Here is a 12,288-nt window from a genome sequence, read left to right as displayed (position 1 = left end):
TCAAATCCTCTGTTTATATCGTCAACTTGGGATATACATGGTAGATTGATTCGAATCTGAGACTTTTTATATCTGTGTTTGAATTTTCAGTACAACGTGTGAACGATTTTTCCGTAATTGACATACCCCGAAAATCTACATGTAGGACAACTCGTGTATTCTTGTATAATATACTGAATGAGTGATAACACTAATATTTACATCCAGCATGTAGGACAACACCAGCATTCATGTATGATAAACTGAATGAGTGATCACACTAATATTTAAAACCAAACATGTAGGACAACACGTACATTATTGTATGATATACTGAATGAGTGGTTACACTAATATTTACAAACAAACATATAGGACAACACGTGCATTATTGGATGATATACTGAACGAGTGGTTACACTAATATTTACAAACAAACATGTAGGACAACACGTGAATTCTTGTATGATATACTGAATGAGTGATTACACTAATATTTACAAACGAACATGTAGGACAACACGTGCATTCTTGTATGATATACTGAATGAGTGATTACACTAATATTTACAAACAAACATGTAGGACAACACCAGCTTTCTTGTATGATATACTCAATGAGTGATTACACTAATATTTACAACCAAACATGTAGGACAACACCACCGTTTTTGTATGATATACTCAATGAGTGATCACGCTAATATTTACAACCAGACATGTAGGACAACACCAGCTTTCTTGTATGATATACTGAATGAGTGATTGCACTAATATTTACAAAAAAACATGTAAAACAACACGTGAATTCTTGTATGATATACTGAATGAGTGATCACACTAATATTTACAACCAAACATGTAGGACAACACGTACATTATTGTATGATATACTGAATGAGTGATTACACTAATATTTACAAACAAACATGGAGGACAACACGTGCATTCTGGTATGATATACTGAATGAGTGATTACACTAATATTTACAAACAAACTGGTAGGACAACACGTGAATTCTGGTATGATATACTGAATGAGTGATTACACTAATATTTACAACCAAACATGTAGAACAACACGTGTATTCTTGTGTTATATACTGAATGAGTGAATACACTAATATTTACAAACAAACATGTAGGACAACACCAGCTTTCTTGTATTATATACTGAATGAGTGATCACACTAAAACTTACAACCAAACATGTAGGACAACTCGTGCATTATTGTATGATATACTGAATGAGTGATTATACTAATATTTACAACCAAACATGTAGGACAACTCTTGTATTCTTGAATAATAAACTGAATGAGTGATTACAATGATAATTATTTTAATTAACAATTCAAAAAAGTATTTTTTTCATTTGAAGGGGCTGGCATGTAGATAAGTAGAACAACATGAACAATTCCCCATCTGATATACAGTTTTTCTTGAGGGAAATAACAGCTGATAATGTATATAACTAGACAGTACAGGTGGAATTTGTTTTCTGAGAACTAGGATTCGATGATGATTTAAGAATGTATGGTACTGTTGCAGGTCTGTAGGGATCAATGTATGCTATAGGGTAAGTCTAGATATAAAAAACTCTTTGGTATATAGATAGGTTGAAATCAATTACACCCATAGATTTCTCATGCTATCATATAACGGTTTCCTAATTTTAATGGCATTTTTCCATCTAACACCTTGCATTCAATTCGAGTAAATTCATACCTATGAAAAAAGGAATATTTAACATTACCTATATATTGGTAATAACACATGTTGATAATTAGGATAACTGTTATAGCAATGTGAAAATTACATAAAACATTCCCACCAGAAACCTGTTGCCGAGTAAGTAATGTGAAAGCTTCTTTGTGATAAGAGAAGGCAAAGAATGTAGTGAAAAATACCACTCCTTCATGAAATCTAATCATGTTTTGTCAAAAAATTAAGTCAATGTCATCATATTTGTATTACCGTTGTCTCATCTGAGTCAATATGCGCACTTCTTTTCAGGTAAGCAGAAGTGGTAGCCTTTGCTTCAAATCCTCTGTTTACATCGTCAACTTGGGATATACATGGTAGATTGATTCAAATCTGAGACTTTTTTATATCTGTGTTTAAATTTTCAGTACAACGTGTGAACAATTTTTCCGTAATTGGCATACCCCGAAAATCTACATGTAGGACAACTCGATACTTGTATGATATACTGAATGAGTGATAACACTAATATTTACATCCAGCATGTAGGACAACACCAGCATTCATGTATGATAAACTGAATGAGTGATCACACTAATATTTAAAACCAAACATGTAGGACAACACGTGCATTATTGTATGATATACTGAATGAGTGGTTACACTAATATTTACAAACAAACATGTAGGACAACACGTGCATTATTGTATGATATACTGAATGAGTGGTTACACTAATATTTACAAACAAACATGTAGGACAACACGTGAATTCTTGTATGATATACTGAATGAGTGATTACACTAATATTTACAACCAAGCATGTAGGACAACACCCGCTTTCCTGTATGATATACTGAATGAGTGATAACACTATTATTTACAAACAAACATGTAGGACAACACGTCAGTTTTTGTATTATATATTGAATGAGTGATTACACTAATATTTACAACCAAACATGTAGGACAACACCAGCTTTCTTGTATGATATACTGAATGAGTGATAACACTATTATTTACAAACAAACATGTAGGACAACACGTGCATTCTTGTATGATATACTGAATGAGTGATTACACTAATATTTACAACCAAACATGTAGGACAGTTCGTGCATTATTGTATGATATACTGAATGAGTGATTACACTAATATTTACAAACAAACATACAGGTCAACACCAGCTTTCTTGTATGATATACTGAATGAGTGATTACATTAATATTTACAAACAAACATGTAGGACAACACCAGCTTTCTTGTATGATATACAAAATGAGTGATCACACTTATATTTACAAACAAACATGTAGGACAACACCAGCTTTCTTGTATGATATACTGAATGAGTGATAACACTATTATTTAAAAACAAACATGTAGGACAACACGTGCATTCTTGTATGATATACTGAATGATTGATTACACTAATATTTACAACCAAACATGTAGGACAACTCGTGCATTATTGTATGATATACTGAATGAGTGATTACACTAATATTTACAAACAAACATACAGGTCAACACCAGCTTTCTTGTATGATATACTGAATGAGTGATTACATTAATATTTACAAACAAACATGTAGGACAACACCAGCTTTCTTGTATGATATACAAAATGAGTGATCACACTTATATTTACAAACAAACATGTAGGACAACACCAGCTTTCTTGTATGATATACTGAATGAGTGATCACACTAATATTTACAACCAAACATGTAGGACAACACCAGCTGTCTTGTATGATATACTCAATGAGTGATTACACTAATATTTACAAACAAACATGTAGGACAACACGTGCATTAGTGTATGATATACTGAATGAGTGATTACACTGATATTTACAACCAAACATGAAGGACAACACCAGCTTTCTTGTATGATATACTGAATGAGTGATTACACTACAATTTACAAACAAACATGTAGGACAACAAGTGAATTCTTGTATGATATACTGAATGAGTGATCACACTAATATTTACAACCAAACATGTAGGACAACACCAGCTTTCTTGTATGATATACTGATTGAGTGATTACACTAATATTTACAAACAAACATGTAGGACAACACGTGAATTCTTGCATGATATACTGAATGAGTGATTACCCTTATATTTGCAACCAAACATGTAGGACAACACCAGCTTTCTTGTATGATATACTGAATGAGTGATTACACTAATATTAACAAACAAACATGTAGGACAACACGTGCATTATTGTATAATATACTGAATGAGTGATTAAATTAATATTTACAAACAAACATGTTGGACAACACGTGCATTCTTGTATGATATACTGAATGAGTGATTACACTAATATTTACAAACAAACATGTAGGACAACACGTGAATTCTTGTATGATATACTGAATGAGTGATCACACTAATATTTACAACCAAACATGTAGGACAACACCAGCTTTCTTGTATGATATACTCAATGAGTGATTACACTAATATTTACAAACAAACATGTAGGACAACAAGTGCATTATTGTATGATATACTGAATGAGATATTACACTAATATTTACAACCAAACATGAAGGACAACACCAGCTTTCTTGTATGATATACTGAATGAATGATTACACTACTATTTACAAACAAACATGTAGGACAACACGTGAATTCTTGTATGATATACTGAATGAGTGATCACACTAATATTTGCAACCAAACATGTAGGACGACACGTGCATTCTTGTATGATATACTGATTGAGTGATTACACTAATATTTACAAACAAACATGTAGGACAACACGTGAATTCTTGCATGATATACTGAATGAGTGATTACCCTTATATTTACAACCAAACATGTAGGACAACACCAGCTTTCTTGTATGATATACTGAATGAATGATTACACTAATATTTACAAACAAACATGTAGGACAACACGTGCATTATTGTATGATATACTGAATGAGTGATTACACTAATATTTTCAAACAAACATGTAGGACAACACGTGCATTCTTGTATGATATAATGAATGAGTGATTACACTAATATTTACAAACAAACATGTAGGACAACACGTGAATTCTTGTATGATATACTGAATGAGTGATTACACTAATATTTACAACCAAACATGTAGGACAACACGTGTATTCTTGTATTATATACTGAATGAGTGATTACACTAATATTTACAACCAAACATGTAGGACAACACCAGCTTTCTTGTATTATATACTGAATGAGTGATCACACTAAAATTTACAACCAAACATGTAGGACAACTCGTGCATTATTCTACGATATACTGAATGAGTGATTACACTAATATTTACAACCAAACATGTAGGACAACTCTTGTATTCTTGAATAATTAACTGAATGAGTGATTACAATAATAATTATTTCAATTAACAATTCAAAAAAGTATTTTTTTTCATTTGAATGGGCTGGGATGTAGATAAGTAGAACAACATGAACAATTCCCCATCTGATATACTGTTTTTCTTGAGGGAAATAACAGCTGATAATGTATATAACTAAACAGTACAGGTGGAATTTTTTTTCTGAGAACTAGGATTCGATGATGATTTAAGAATGTATGGTACTGTTGCAGGTCTGTAGGGATAAATGTATGCTATAGGGTAAGTCTAAATATAACAAACACTTTGGTATATAGATAGATTGAAATCAATTACACCCATAGATTTTTCATGCTATCCTATAACGGTTTTCTAATTTTAATGTCATTCTTCCATCTAACACCTTGCATTCAATTCGAGTAAATTCATACCTATGAAAAAAGGGATATTTTACATTACCGATATATTGGAAATAACACATGTTGATAATTAGGATAACTGTTATAGCAATGTGAAAATTGCATGAAATCTAATCATGTTTTGTCAAAAAAGCAATGTTCCAGCCTAAATGTGAATATAGTGGACAAAGAATTTAGTAAGAACAAATGAAGAAATATAACTCATACCAGATTTATTTATTTAATTTTATCATTCTAATTAATTAATTTAATATTTTGAAAGGCCTTGCTATTGTATGACACAGTACGTTATAATTTTAGGGACTTTTTCACGGACCATAAACTTTTATGCAGTCTTGGATATGTATTTTAAATACTGTTATTTCAGTTATTTTTGCAATATCTTCATTATTGTTAGAATTATGACGGGATAGGTTTCATAACAATTTATTTCCTGACATAGCAATAATGATTTTAGCGTTTTTATTCATTGCTAACAAATGCCAATAATAAATGCAAAAAAGAAAATGTACAGTAACTATATACAGTTATTATTATTAGCCATATATAATTTTGATTACAGAGATTTTCTGGGATCAACAATTGGTGGTACATTGCTAGATATAGATATAAGAAGATGTGGTATGAGTGCCAATGAGACAACTCTCCATCCAAGTCAAAATTTATAAAAGTAAACCATTATAGGTCACAATACGGTCTTCAACACGGAGCCTTGGCTCACACCGAACAGTAAGCTATAAAGGGCCCCAAAAAATACTAGTGTAAAACCATTCAAACGGGAAAAACCAACGGTCTAATCTATATAAAAAACGAGAAACGAGAAACACTTATGAACCACATCAACAAACGACAACTACTGAACATCAGATTCCTGACTTAGGACAGGTGCAAACAAATGCAGCGGGTTTAAACGTTTTAATGGTACCAAACCTTCACCCTTTTTCTGAAACAATAGTGTAACATCACAACATAGAAAGACACACTATAAAATATCAACTGAAATAGCTTAACTCAATCAAAGGACATATTAACACCATTGAACATACACTGAACAAATAAATTTGACATATGATACAATGTAAATACAAAATAAATAAACTAAGGGAAGAATAATAAAAGTAACATGTTATATCGGTAAGAAATGTTAAACAATTAAAGAAAAACAATATGCTCGAACAAAAATATCAGCCATTTGCAATAACTTTAAACACAGGTAAATGAAAATAATTTTGTTGTTAGGTATACGTGTACAGTACCAATAGAGAAAGGAAATATTTTTACAAAATAAATAATTTTGATGTTCATAGTACGAAGTTAAAATTTATAGTAATACCAAACACTTATCAAAGCTGGTATATAGACCAGATATAACCCTGAATAACATTAAATAACAAAAAAGCAATACAATTAGTATCAACAGGTCAAATAAACAAGAAAGTACGATTGGAGAGTACTCGAAGTTACTGACAGCTAGTTAAAAGCCAAAACAATTAATAATAAAAAATCATGCATCAAAGACTAAAATCAACTAAAACACATCCCAGGGATTTAGTATTTCAACGGCATGGACAGTCAAAGAAGACATGACTAGTGCAATGCCAAAAATAAATGTATCGACAGACAGTAGGATAGTTAGGAGTTTAACCTCTTTATAGATCAAAACGAACGTGGGTGTCTTTATACATTCCGTTTGAAAAAAAATACAAATTTAGTTATGTTTTAATTTGCTGATGACAAAATCGATATTAGTGCCAATGTAAACTATATTCAAAGATTGGAAAGATAACCTTTACTAATAAGTTTGTTTAAAGGTTCGATGAGTTTACACGGATCACATAGTGATTTCCGCGCTTTAAGTACAATATTACCGAAAATTTAGGATGTGAAATACCGTTTTTAATCAGTTTTCTACAAGTACAGCCAAATTTACTAATCAAATCTTTGTATCTATGAAAGAACTTAGCAAAAGTTTTACGTAATTTATGGTAACGAAATCCCTGATTTAATAATTTACCAGTGATGCATTGATTACGTTCATTAAAATCTATGACATCACTACACACACGGGCATAACGAACGAGTTGGGATATATACACACCGTATGATGGAGCCAAAGGAACATCGCCGTCTAAAAAAGGAAAATTAACAATAGGGAAGGAAAAATCGTCTGTTTTGTCGTAAATTTTCGTATGGGGTTTTCCTTTAGAGATTGAAATGTCCAAATCCAGAAAAGGACAACTATTGCTGTTTATGTTAGATTTAGTTAAAGTAAGTTCTATTGGATAAATTTCGGTAGTATATTTAGAGAACTCTGAATTATTTAACGAAAAAAATATCTAGATAACGAAAGGTATTGTTGAATGTATCAAACAAATGTAACAATGACGTGTCTTTACTGAGTTTGGTCATAAATTGAGATTCATACCAATACAGGAATAAATCTGCTATTAAAGGGGCGCAGTTAGTGCCCATAGGAATACCTTCTACTTGTCGATACACTTTATCGCCGAAACGTACATATATGTTGTCCAGGAGAAAATTTAAAGCTTCAATCATATCTTTTTTTTTTTTTTTTAATTAATCAATTTTATTGCACCTTTGCTGTTAACAATTTACTCAATCTACAGCTTCAATTAAGTATCCCTTTGAATTAGTTATTGAATATCTAGGGAAAGATATTCAATAAAGTATATCTATAAAGTAAGTTATATTAATACAGATCAATACATTAGAACAATTCTACATAATTTTTGTTTTTTTTACCGGAATACGGTACGTTTCTTAACCTATACTGTATATGATTTTTTTATCAAAGCTTCACTGAACCGCGAAATTGATGATGTATTGATCTTTGATACTGATAGCATGACTCTTCAGTCGACAATAGAATTTTGAACTTAAAACTTTTTGTTTTGTTTACAACACTGAATTATATAAGAAGTCTTGGATGATGAGGTAAAAATGTTTTTTTTTCACACATTATTTTTTAACAGTAAATGTTGATTTCTATATATATATATGATAAAGCCGAAGATCGAAAGTTGATCGAAAGTACACGTGGTCTTCAAATTATACATGTATGCAGTAACGCTGCATTGTGTTGTGTATTCTGCTCGCTCTCCTGCTGATTATAATTTTGCACAGTGAACAGGAATAAACATATTTAATAACAATTCTAATTCAGTGTAGCTGTAATAAATTATAAAAGAGTAAAATTGCGAATTTCAGTTAATGCACACCAATTGACTGGACACATGTGCAGTCATGTATTAATGAGGTCACAGCTAAGACTTGTATCTAATAATTGTCATTTCATTTAAAGGAATTCGAAATATTCCCTTGTTTTAAGTATTATTTTCTTGTTTTTTTTGCTTCTGATTTTATTTATGTTAATAATGTCCCAGATTTCATTTTTGAAGATTTTGAAGATATCAATGACCTTATCTTTCTTGTCAGACATATAATATGCTTTATAGATGGAAAAGAAAATTATAGTTAATAGATAGTTCATATCAAAATAAGCTTCATCATCAATTTTATAGCCAGTTACTAAACTTTCAAGACTAAGTATATGCTTATCAATTTTTAAAAATGCTAATAGCTGGTCAACTTTATGCCAATAATGAACATTATATGAACAGGAAAAAAAGAAGTGTTTATAATCATCATGTTGCTTACAATAGAAGCACAAACCACTTGGTACTATTTTCCATTTATAAAGTAATTCATTACAGGCTAATATATAATGTATTATTTTCCATTTAAACATTTTAAATTTGTTGTTTTCAAGGTAGTTAAAAATAAAGTTAAATGTGGACTTCAATTTTGTAGTCATTTTTTTATGAAGAATTCTTTCCCACATTAAAACTCCTGTCGGTTTATCATGTGTAAATTGACTTTGCAAGAAAGTATATACTTTTTTGTTACTCATATCTGGTGAAATTTCATGTTTAAGTAGTATATTTAACTTCACTGATGTTTTTATATTGACAACAGTTTTGTAAGAGCTTTCTTGTTTTAAAATATTTTGCCAGTGCTTTGGTATAGCTTTTTTAACTAATGAAAATTCTCTAATCCAATCTTGTTTATTCTTTAAATTTTTTAGTACAGTTTCTGATGAGATGTATCCGTTTTCATCTAATATATTATTGATGTACAAAATATTACTATTAATCCAGTTTTGAAAGAACAAACATTTCCCATTTTCTTTGATAAGATGATTTCCCCATATAAGTTGTTTTCTAACCTGAAGAAAGTTTCTTGGTATGATTGTTTGACCTCCTTTTATTTCTACCCATGTTTTAATTAATTGTTTATAGAATTCAGGTAAAGATTTATAATCTATTTTATTAAGCAAATTAACATTTGTTAAATTCATTCTGAATGAAAGAAAATCTTTCCCAAATTTATCAAGGTAAAATCTTGGAATAATTTTCCAGTTATCATTTTCCTTTTTGATTAGTTTTAAAACCCATCTGATTTGTAATGATTTAAGATAGCAGTCTAAATCAATCATTTGTAATCCTCCCTCAAGATATGGTTTACATAATATAGTACGTTTAACTTTATCTTTTTTTCCACTCCATATAAAATTATATATTAAATTCTTGAACTTTTGCTTTATTTCCTGTGTTATTATCATACTTGATGCAATGTATGTTAGGTTTGGTAAAATTAAAGACTTAACTACAGTTATCTTTCCTATTAATGTTAAGTTTCGTTTGTTCCATCCTTGAATTAATTTTTCACATTTGTCTATTTGCTTTTCTGTATTTAATTTATGACATTCTTGATAATTGTATCCAAAATATATTCCTAGACTTTTAATGTGGTCTTGTTTCCAGTTTATATTTTCAAATTTATCTTTTGAATGTTTAAGTTTCCCAAGCCACAAACCTTCTGTTTTATTTCTATTCAATTTAAGTCCAGAAAGGCTTCCAAAAGTTTCAATAATGTTAAGGGCTATACTTATTTCTTTGCGTGTTTTTAAAATCAATTGAGTATCGTCTGCCAACTGACATATTTTTAGAGAGCAAGATTTTCCATCTAATTTGATTTCAAATCCTTTTAGTTTGTTATTTTCCCTTAATTTAATTGCCATTATTTCAACAGATAAAACGAAAATTAACGAGGATAACGGACACCCTTGTCTAATCCCACGGAATGTATTAAAGGGGGCAGACACCCATCCATTATTTAAAATACACCCTTTTATATCTGTATACATAGTTTCAACCCATTTAATGAATTCCTTTTTAAAACCAAATTTTTTTAAAGATTCAAACATAAAAATCCACTCCAGTGAGTCGAAAGCTTTAGTAAAGTCTAAAAATAAAATTGCACCATCTACTTTAAATTTTTCAGAATAATCAATGATGTCTTGGATTTGTCTAATATTAAATCCTATGTATCTGTTTTTTATGTAACCTTTTTGATCAGAGTGAATTATTTTTGGAAGTACTGATTTTAATCTTTGCGCTAAGGCATAGGCTAATAATTTAACATCATAATTTAATAATGTGATAGGTCTATAGTTATCAAGGGAGAGTGGATCATTTTTTTTATACAAAAGAGATATAGCTCCAATTTTTTGGGAGTTGGTTAATTCACCTTTTTTAAAGCAATAATTGAAAACGGGTACTATCAAATCTTTAATTTGTTCCCAGAATTTTCTATAAAACTCAACATTTAGTCCGTCCAAACCTGGGGCTTTGTTCAGTTTCATTTTAAATATAGCCTCTGTGCATTCACTTATAGTAATTTTTCCTTCACATATATTGCTTTCATTTTCATTAATTTTTTTACATTCTTTAATAGTTTCAAAGTACTTTCTTACCTCTTCTGTGTCAGGTTTTGTTGAAGTATATAATTTAGTATAATAATTAACTTCTAGATTTATTATTTTGTTTTGGTCATATGTTACCTGTTTATTTTCATCATACAGTTGAGTTATAGTTTTTTTACTTTGCCTTGTTTTTTCTAGGCCAAGAAAAAAGGATGTGTTTTTCTCCCCTTCTTCTAGCCATTTCACACGTGATCTTATTTGATTTCCTTTAATTTTTTCATTATATAAGCTTGCTAATTGTTTTTCTATATTTTCTTTTAGGTTAATTTTCCTCTCATGTGTATTGCTGTCACAATCTATTTCAGCAGATAATGTTTTTAATGTGTTTTCTAAAATTTCAATATTATCTTTTTTAATATTTGCTTTTAATTTACGGTATTGAATGGTATAATCCCTTACCTCAACTTTAAAATTATCCCATAAAATATCTAGGTTTAGAGATGTTTCTGCTTTTGTTTTATATGTATTAATCAACTTTGAAATAATTTTTTGATACTGTTTATCATCTAGGATGCTACTGTTTAATTTCCAGTAACCTCGCCCTTTTGAGTTTCTATTTATGTTGATTTTTAATGAAACAGCGTAATGATCAGTGTGTTGAAGTACTATTGGTCTTATGTCGCATGAAATGCAATTTTTATTAACTTCATCACTTACTAAAAAATAATCAATTCTTGTAGATTCTGAAAAGTTTTTTCTTCTCCAGGTAAATTGGGTTTTATTTATGTTTTTGCCTCTCCAGACATCGGTTAGTTTTAGATTCTTAATCAATGTCTTGAGGTTATGAACTGGTTTATCAAATTTTTTATTTCCTAATTTTTTCTTGGTATCTTTTATAGATAATATGTCATTGAAGTCACCCCCAATTATTAACTGGCCAATACTATGATCTTCAATTAATTGTTTTACTGATTTAAAAAAAATATTTCTTGTTTTACAATTATTAGGTGCATATAGGTTCACTAAGGTGTATATATTG

Source organism: Mytilus californianus, unplaced genomic scaffold, assembly GCF_021869535.1.
Source record: "Mytilus californianus isolate M0D057914Y unplaced genomic scaffold, xbMytCali1.0.p SCAF_13, whole genome shotgun sequence".
Classification (NCBI taxonomy): Eukaryota; Metazoa; Mollusca; class Bivalvia; order Mytilida; family Mytilidae; genus Mytilus; species Mytilus californianus.
This window is presented reverse-complemented; position numbering follows the sequence as displayed.